We start from the raw sequence: 9,139 nt of genomic DNA on the forward strand, positions 1-9,139 counted from the left end.
CTTGTGCTCACTACCATTCACAAAGTGATACCAAGAAAAGGGAAAATCCCAGAAACTGATACCCTTTTTCTTCAGTTAAACCACTGCTCATCCAAACCAAAGCAATTGTCACTGTTGTCATTCACACTGGCTTTTGACAAGGAAAAAGAAACCAAATACACAGTTACAAGATGGGGGATACCTGGCTCAGCAATACTACAAGCAAAAAGGATCTTGGAATTGTCATAGATCACAAGCTGAATATGAGCCAACAGTGTGATGCAGCTACAAAAAAAGGCAAATGCTATTTTAGGCTGCATTAACAGAAATATAATCTCAAAATCCCATGAGGTAATAGTTCCCCTCTATTTGGCACTAATTAGGTCTCATCTTGAGTATTGTGTCCAGTTCTGGATAAGACTTCAAGAAGGATACTAACAAACTGGAAGAAGTTCAGAGGAGGGCAAGATCGGGAGCTGAAAACCAAGCCTTATGAGCAAAGACTGAAAGAACTGGGCATGTTTAGACTTGAGAAAAGAAGACAGGCAAGTCATGATAGCACTTTTCAAATACTTGAAAGGCTGTAATTCAGAGAATGTTTTTTTGATATGTTCTCAATCATCCCAGAGTGCAGGGCACACAACAATGGGCTGAAGTTATAGGAAGCCAGATTTTGGCTGAATATCAGGAAAAACTTTCTAACTGTTAGAGCAGTACAACGGAATCAGTTACCTTGAGACATGGTAAGTGCTCCAACACTGGAGGCATTCAAGAATAATTTAGACAAACCTTTGATCTAAATTTGTATTTGTATTATTGCATTGAGCAGGGGATTGACATCAACGGCCTTATCCAACTTCATTATTCTCTTATATGATTCTATGAATATTACTGGCACCAAATGATGACATTCTTTCATTTGCGCCATGTTACACAAATGAGATTTTGGCCAGCTTTATGGATAAAAGGGTATTTGGGCCCCCTCTCACCTGTCTTATTCCATCCTTTTAACTATTATTCAGCCATTGACCTCACTGGCTAACTGATTTGTCGCCACCTCTCATTTGAACCTGCCTCCTTCTGGGTCGTTCTGAGAACAAAATAGAGAACATTACCTATGAAGCTTTGGACCCCTCAAAAGAAAATCAGGATACCCACGTAATAAATAAAGAACCATCCAATGATTAAATTTAGGCAAGAGCTGAGCGAGCAAAACTTCACTCTATCCATGGATCAGTGTGGCAACAGCTATCAACAATCAGTACTTCAAGTGCTTTCCTTCAGGAAATCACAACAGCAAAACATATATCCATTATTTCAATGCCTGATGCAAGCCTGAACAAAGAAAGGTAAACTGAGAGCCATAAACCACCCAATTAATATAAATAGATTTGACTAGAATTGGATGTTGTCATGTTGTTCATCGCCTTTTGTGCAACCCACATTGTGCAACGCAATGCAACTCCCAATACATAATCAATGGTAATATTTAGCATTCTGCGAGCATTTGCATGTTCAGATTGCAGTACCAACACTGACTAATCAATCAAATGATAACACTGTGCTAGAAATTAGATTCAAAAGTATAAGAATTTCTGACAGGGTCAGTGCTCTAGCAGATACCCACTGTTGGAAGATTAAACACAAATTCTATCACAAAGAAAGGAATAACTTCCAGTAAAAAGAAAGTGGGGGAAATGTAGCTGTGGGTCAGAAAAATATGGGTTACATTTGGGGCTGCGGTGAGCATGGAACATATCCTCTAGTTTTAAAATATATAGGTATCTAAGTTTCAAAATGGGAAAGGGCAACTATAATATCTTACTCTATATTAGACAGGGAGAATAAACTACAGTACTAACTTTAGTACTATTAGCAGGGCAAAGGCTAATAGAGTTTTGTCAAGAGAGCAAGCTGGTCATCACAAGCACTCTTTTCCAACAACACAAGAGGCGGCTCTACACACGGACATCACCAGATGGGCAATACCAAAATCAGATTGATTATATTCTCTGCAGCCAAAGATGGAGAAGCTCTATACAGTCAGCAAAAACAAGAGGTGATTGCGGATCTGATCATCAGCTTCTTATAGCAAAACTCAAGCTTAAACTGAAGAAAGTAGGAAAAACCACTGGGCTAGTCAGGTATAATCTAAACCAAATCCCCTGCTTACACTGAGCCAGTGAACACTGGTGCCAAGTGGGAATGCCTGGAGACAAGCAGCCAGCCATTAAAAACACTTCACAACACATATACACACTTTCCTCTTCTCTAGCAGTGCTTACCTGAGGTATATCTCCTTGCCTAGAGACCTGGGGAACCAGGATAATTACCTAAGATTTTGCTTGTTAATGCTGAGTCCTGGTGTCCCTAAACCAGTCCCTTTCATCTCCAATAGAATTGCTTTGATTCTATGAAATTACCTTATTCCATAGGTCCACCTTGCTCAGAATTGTCTTCCCTGACTGGCTGGTCCCCTTTGTGGTTCAAGGCTGGATTTTTTTTTATAACGGTACATGGAGACATGAGAGGATTCAGCTTGTTATCTTCTTCATGCAAAGCATGTGCTCTGCCTTTGAACTGTGGTCCCATCTTACATCACTACAGACCTCAGCTGAGCCCTAGGATTTTTCAACCAGTTGAGGCCAAAGCTCTGCTGTATATAACAGTTGTCTGTTCAATCTTTTCTCTCTCTATATATATATATATTTATAAAACAGGAAAGGACGCATCAGGTTTTGGGATTAGTGAAGGCTACCTTTTGATCTTGGCTTTGGGCAAGATTTAAAACATCACCACCTTTATAATCAAGGTTCCTTACATTGTAGAATACAAATAGCAGGATTAGATTCTGTAGCACATACACACTCTAGTGAGATCAAATAGTTCAGATGGAGAAATATTGTATTTCTTTCTTCGCAAAAACACACCTGGAGCATTAAGGTTGTCAGGAAGAAAGTTAGCATTCAAGAGCCCCCAAAAGGGGGCTTCTTTCCACAGGCCTTGTGGAAAGAAAAATCATTCTCCTTTGGAAATTTTGTTTTGTGAGTTATTTTAAAAAGAACATTAAATGCATTATAAAATAAGCCAGAGATTGTAGGCGGAATACAAGATGTTTGCCTTGTTTCTCCCCTCAAGTCTGCCTTTGTATTTTCTCATTTCAAATTTTAAGAAAAGCTGCCTGCTTCCATTCTTTCAGCATCAATATATACCTGGGATTGCTGGAACTTATACTTAAGCTTTATATATCTCTCTTCCTATCGTTTTCTTCTTCTTCCTCTCCTCAATTGCAAAGGCAGTTCAGGTTCAAGGTTCCACCCGACAGAGCTCTCGTTGTGCTTCAGAAGTAAGTTATATAACAACATGTGAAGTGAGGCATTTCTTACTATTGAAGGAACTTTGTAAGAATGGAGAACGGTTTGTATTGTTTCCACATCCCTTTCACATACCTGATGGTGTGTGGAGCACAATCTTCCAGTATTTCCAAGCTGCCATTTCTCTCAGGCGGATCTTTACCTAGCCTTGCCCTTCGGGAAAGGAGAATAGGGTATCTTTGATTAATAATCTTCGTAGTGGTGAAGCACCACGACAATGTCAATTCAGGCTAAAACTTTTAAATGGGAACGGGAAGCCAAGCCATGGCTTCTAGAAGGGAGGTGTATCAAAGAGCATCCGGACAAAGACAGCAACAGAAGATAAATTCTTCAGATGGGAATGTAATCTTTGCCTATGCAGTTCTTCATTCAAAGGCTGGTCATGAGTTTGCTTAGTTCACAAACCAAGTTACTAGCAGCAACCTGGACATTGTGGCCGTGGGAGAAACCTCTGAGTAACATTAACCACAGGATAATATTAACACTGATACTAGTAACACTAGGCTAGTATTCTATATGTCAGTTACAGGGGACATAAATGTAGAGAGTAGTGTCACAAGCGATTATTTTTTACTTCATTCCTCCCCCTCCAGTTTCCTTTTTAGAACTAATGCCATGGTCACAGCAGTGAAATGTCCCCCTGCGGCTATATGACTTTTAATTGCATTCCTGTCATGCTTTGAGGCCATGTGGCATTTATTCCCGGATGCACATCCCAATGAATTTTTGGGTTACCAAGTCATTTCCTTTCAATTCAATAAGCACCTAAGACATCTTGTTGAAACTGTCTGGCAGACGTTAATGGAGGTATAGACACAAATGTTGCAGAAAAATAAAAAAAGTTAAAAAGTTGTGTGCTGTCTTTTAAAAGACATGCATGCGGACAGTAGTTCCAAAAAAGTTGAGATAAGATCGTTCATACATGCAGGAACACAACTTTTTTTAAAAAAAGATCCACAACAGAAAAGTAGAAGCCGCTGGCCGAGTGAGAAATGATCTGCAGTTAGCACACTTGCTGGGTAAATGATTCGCTAATGGCCATGTGTCATGTGACCACAAATTTAAATTGCAAAATCAAAGGAGAACTGGAAAACATTTTATTGGTGTGACCATAGCCTCAGTTTTAAAACTGAGTTTATTTTTAAACAATATTTTCAGTTCGGGGTATTATTGGATATAAAGTTCCAGAGGAATGTGTCAAAAAGCAGCAAAAATTATTATCTTGAATAATTCTTTTTAAAGAGTTAAGACTATGGATTTTCAGTTTTAAAACTGGCACTCCTTAAAACTAAATTACTGCAGCAGCATCAAAATAAGACAATTGTAGAGGTCATTCTGACTTCAGCCAACTTCTGAATTTTGTTCTGGCTTTGCTTGTTCTGTGCTTTCTGTCCCCTTAGCGCAAAATGTGTAGCCCAATTTTTGTGTATTCACATTCTTTAGGATGATTGAACTTGGGAGGAGTATGACTCTTCTGGGTTGACTCACCTGTTTTATAGGTGTGAAACAAAGCATAGTGCTTAAAGCACTCTCTGGGCAGTTTACAATTTAATTATGCAGGCTACACATTGCTGCCCCTCCAGCAAGGTAGGTACACAATTTACTAACCTGGGAAGGATGGAAGGCTGAGTGAATCTGGGATTGATACCGGATCATGAGCAGTGTTTTGGCTGCAGTAGCCCAGTTTAACCACTGTGCCATGATAACAATAAGTTGGTATTACAGTAGTACCTCGGTTTACGAAATTAATGCATTCTCTGGAACGTTACGTAATGCAGAATTTTTGTAAACGGGGGCAGTGCTACAAACCTCCAGGCACAATGCATCCTGGGGAAACTTTCTTCGCAAACCGAAAAAGACCAGGGGAAAAACGTAAACCGACGTATTGTTTTCAACGGATTTCAGTTCGTAAACCGAAAATTACGTTAACTGAGGCGTTCATAAACGGAGGTACGCCTGTACAGATGTATAGTAGAAAATATGTGAACTAGGTATCTGGCTGTGGAGTTCAGTTCCCCACTGTGCATCCCAGAAGAGCCAGCTCGTGCAGCCTTGAGCAAGCTGCACAATCCCAGGGTGCCTGCAGACAAAAGGAATGGTAAACCAGTTCCACATACTCTCTATCTAGAAGACCCGGAAAAGGGTTGCTGTTAAATCAGAATTAACTTGAGAGCACACAATTATTATTGAAGTCCAAGCAACATCAGACCCACAAAACTCAGCAAGCTTTCTAGATGCTTAAAAACCTTGCCTATAGAAGTTACAAAACACTGAAATCAACAAGACTATGTTCATTTTAGGAATGATCCCTGTTGTTGTCCTCTATGTTGAGGAACTCCTGCTCAGAAAGAATTGTACATCGATTTAGTAGAAGCCAATTTATTGGATAGTCAAATTATTAAAACTCCAGGAATAAGGTCCCTGAGCAGTTAGAGTTGATATTATGGAATTTTTCAATTCTGAATGCTGTATTGCATTTTTCCCTTCCCAGGCATTCGACATTATACATTGATGGAATGGGTTATGTACTCTTGTTTACATGATTGATTTTCAGTTGCATCCAATTACATGCCTGACTTTTTGATAACCTGCCTCCATAGCCTTACATGAATTCTTACATAGACTTTGGTAGATATTGTGATTTTAATATTGATTTAATATTGATGAAAACAATACTCTTTTTTTCTTATGGAGAAGCTTACCTGAGGCATAGGCTAATTGTATTGAGAACATTTGCCTTCATATTACGGTTGAATTGAGCAATGGTACAAGTTTCTTTGGGAAGCTTAAGAATTATCCATCTGTTAGCTGGGCCAACATGAATCTCATTTTCATTCACAAAAAAAATCTATATCTTCTTTTAGAATTGGTATAAACTACTTATTGTTATTAAAATGTTGAAATATCAAACACCCTCCTGCAATGAATCAATTAACTAAAATTCTGAAAATCTGAGCATTAGACAGTTGCAAAATATTTGAGATGGATATAAAGAATCAAATGAAGTAATGTGTATAATTGGCCACTGCAGGAAAGAATAAGATCACTTTATTTGTTGACATCAGTGTCAGGATCTGAGCCGCCACTGGACACTGAAATAGTGACTGGAAGGCTTATCAGGTGAAAACTGAACCCTGTGTTCATCCTACTCTCCAGTGATGAATTGCATCAGCCAAAGTGAAGGGAACTTACACTGGAGGACCACAGTAAGTAACACAATGTTCCCTCATCCCTATACAGTCTTCTACACCAGGTTTGCCTGTTGATGAACCTTCTTGTTGGCTACACATTTCTATACTTTTGTCTGTCCCCTCACTCCTTCTCTGCCACTAGTTGTGGTTGGCCTGGAACTCAACAGCTGACGCAAGGCACATGGATTGGGCCACATCAAATCAAGGCAGAGCCCTAAGTAACAATTTTTGGCATTGGGGGGCAATCAATATCCTCTCCTGTACACTCTGTCCAAAAAAGAAGAAAGGAAAAAAGAGGGGAAAAAGTATGGTGAATAGAGCCAAGTGATGTTGTAGTTTATTTTCCCTCCATTCATCAGGATATTCACCTTCAGATTCTGGTGCCATTCACTGACCAGAGGAGAAACAGCTGCTGAGAGAAGTTGTGTTAGCTTCTCTGCTAAAAAGAAAACTCTTTTCCAGCTACTGGATGCCTTGGGCTATGGAACAAAAGGCTTTTACATTCTGGCCCCATGTATTAATGAGAGAAGACTAAACGCCACCAGACTGTGTGTGAACTTGGACCACTAGTTTTGTATTATTACAACTTGTTTAAGGCACACTGGGAATTTTTTTTTTTATTGAAAGACGAGGTACAAGGCTTGCCTAAAACACTTCACTACCTGACACCTAGGACAAGATGGTGCCCCTACCTATTCTCTTTGCAGTAGCCAACTGTACTGGCAGAGGAATCCTTCTGCAGTGCTGGAAACAGGATTTAGGATTAACAGCCAAAGGGGGGGGGGCTGGAGATGGGTCCAAGGCATGAACTTCCCCCACCTTGCACCACTGCAGCACTTGTCACCTCAGGAGAGAGAGAGAGAGAGAGAGAGAGAAGAAAAGAAAAAGAACCCAAGAAAGCAGTAGTGGTGCACGGACACACCCAAGTGAGGAGGGCAACACTGATCCTGTTGCGTTCTCATCCACTGTCTGCCTTCCAAAAGAAAGATTGTGGCTGCCTGTGTCCTTATCTGCCTGTACATCTGCCAAGAAGGAAACCATGGCAGAAGCTTTGCGGACTCATGCTGAGCTGCCCTGAAGAGAGATGGATACAATGGTGATGCCTCTGCAAGGAAGGAGGCGGCGGCAGTCAGTAAGAAACAGAGGGATCATCCTCCCACCACTAAGGAGATGGAGGTAGATGGAAACAGAGGCAGGAACAGCCTTCAGTTTTTGCTGCTGCTACGGGCTGGCTCTGGAGAGCAGTGACATGTGCAGAAGGTCCCCACAGTGGCAGCTTGGACATTAGGTATTTCTCATTCTATATAAGATAAAAGCCTTCATTGCAACACCTTGGGTATCACTTTGCTTGCATGAGAAGCTAGAGTAATGGTCCTATAGTCAACACACTCCTTGGCATCTCCTTCCTTGGGGACTGGAGTGTATATTAAACATTTCCAGTCTATGGACCATTGTTTTCCATATTTCTTGGCATAGTCTTGTTAGGATTTTGACATTCATTCTCTGGCTTCAAATCATTCTATTGGTATTCTTACTACCCCTGATGACTTATTTAACAGATAAAATAGGGCAGGTGCTTGCATGAAAGAAGGACAACCCCTAGTCTTGTTTTTAAAAAATAATTAATAATATCTTAAATGTTAAATTCATGTTTTAGCATTTTTGTACCATTGGTTCATTGTTTGATACTACAGCTTTATCAGGAGAATTGTGCAGCAGATGGTTTGCATTTCTATTAGCCTTCTGGATCAAGACTCAGTTTCTACCGACATACGTTGTAAGCTCTTCTTTTCAAGTTTACAAGGAACTAGTCAGATCATTAATTTTAAAAAAAATAATAGCGGACCTCTTTTCACAAATTCCATGTATTGCAAGAAAAAAAAACTAGTTCTACATAAACCAGATCATCCGCACATACATTTGGTTCCAAAAGTGTTTGTCAAAATTATCTGGGTATCCCCTTAGAACTGTAAGGAATTTTTTAAAGGACCTTGTTTTTTGCCCTCTGGCTCAACTTAATTTCATCTGTCACTTGTTATATAGTGAAGATATGTGAAGCTAAGATATATTATTTGCTCTACTCTGGATTGGATAATTTATTACATTAAGAAACCAATAATTCTCAAATATAATCAGATTTAAGGTTTTAATAAGATTCATCCTCCTATTCACACTTGCTTAATTTAAGGATATTAAATCTGCTCAGGAACGGGCTGCTTTTCAAATCTATGTGTGCCTATTATAGGATTTTATACCTGATGAGTTAATAGGATTTAATTCCATTAGCTTCAGAGACAAGAGACACACCACAACAGTCAAAATTGATAAAAGAAAAAAATCAAGCAAAAGCATGCTAACAGAGTATTGACCAGCCAGTATTTTTTTAGCAGCAGAAAAACAGTGCAGTGCTGCACTTGTCTACTCAACAGACCAATGGAGCTTAGTGTTGCTTAACTCGTAGTTCAGTGATTACGGGTGTGAACCAGTCAGTGGTGTCCTAACTTGAATCTGCACTGTCTGTGGATGGTCATGATTAGGCACAAACCCCTCATGGCAGCAGAAACACCCTTCTGCCAGGAGAACTCTCTTCTGCTG

At 39.8% G+C, this 9,139-nt stretch overlaps 1 long non-coding RNA gene across 1 annotated transcript; it reads right to left on the reverse strand.

Moving 5' to 3' along the window:
- Positions 1-1,269: 1,269 nt before the first annotated feature.
- On the reverse strand, positions 1,270-3,517 carry LOC144588628 (uncharacterized). Its single transcript, XR_013544255.1, has 2 exons — positions 3,429-3,517; positions 1,270-3,317 (listed from the first exon to the last, which is right to left on the reverse strand). It is a non-coding gene; the product is annotated as an uncharacterized LOC144588628 (long non-coding RNA).
- Positions 3,518-9,139: the final 5,622 nt, after the last annotated feature.

Source organism: Pogona vitticeps, chromosome 4 (assembly GCF_051106095.1).
Source record: "Pogona vitticeps strain Pit_001003342236 chromosome 4, PviZW2.1, whole genome shotgun sequence".
NCBI classification, from domain to species: domain Eukaryota; kingdom Metazoa; phylum Chordata; class Lepidosauria; order Squamata; family Agamidae; genus Pogona; species Pogona vitticeps.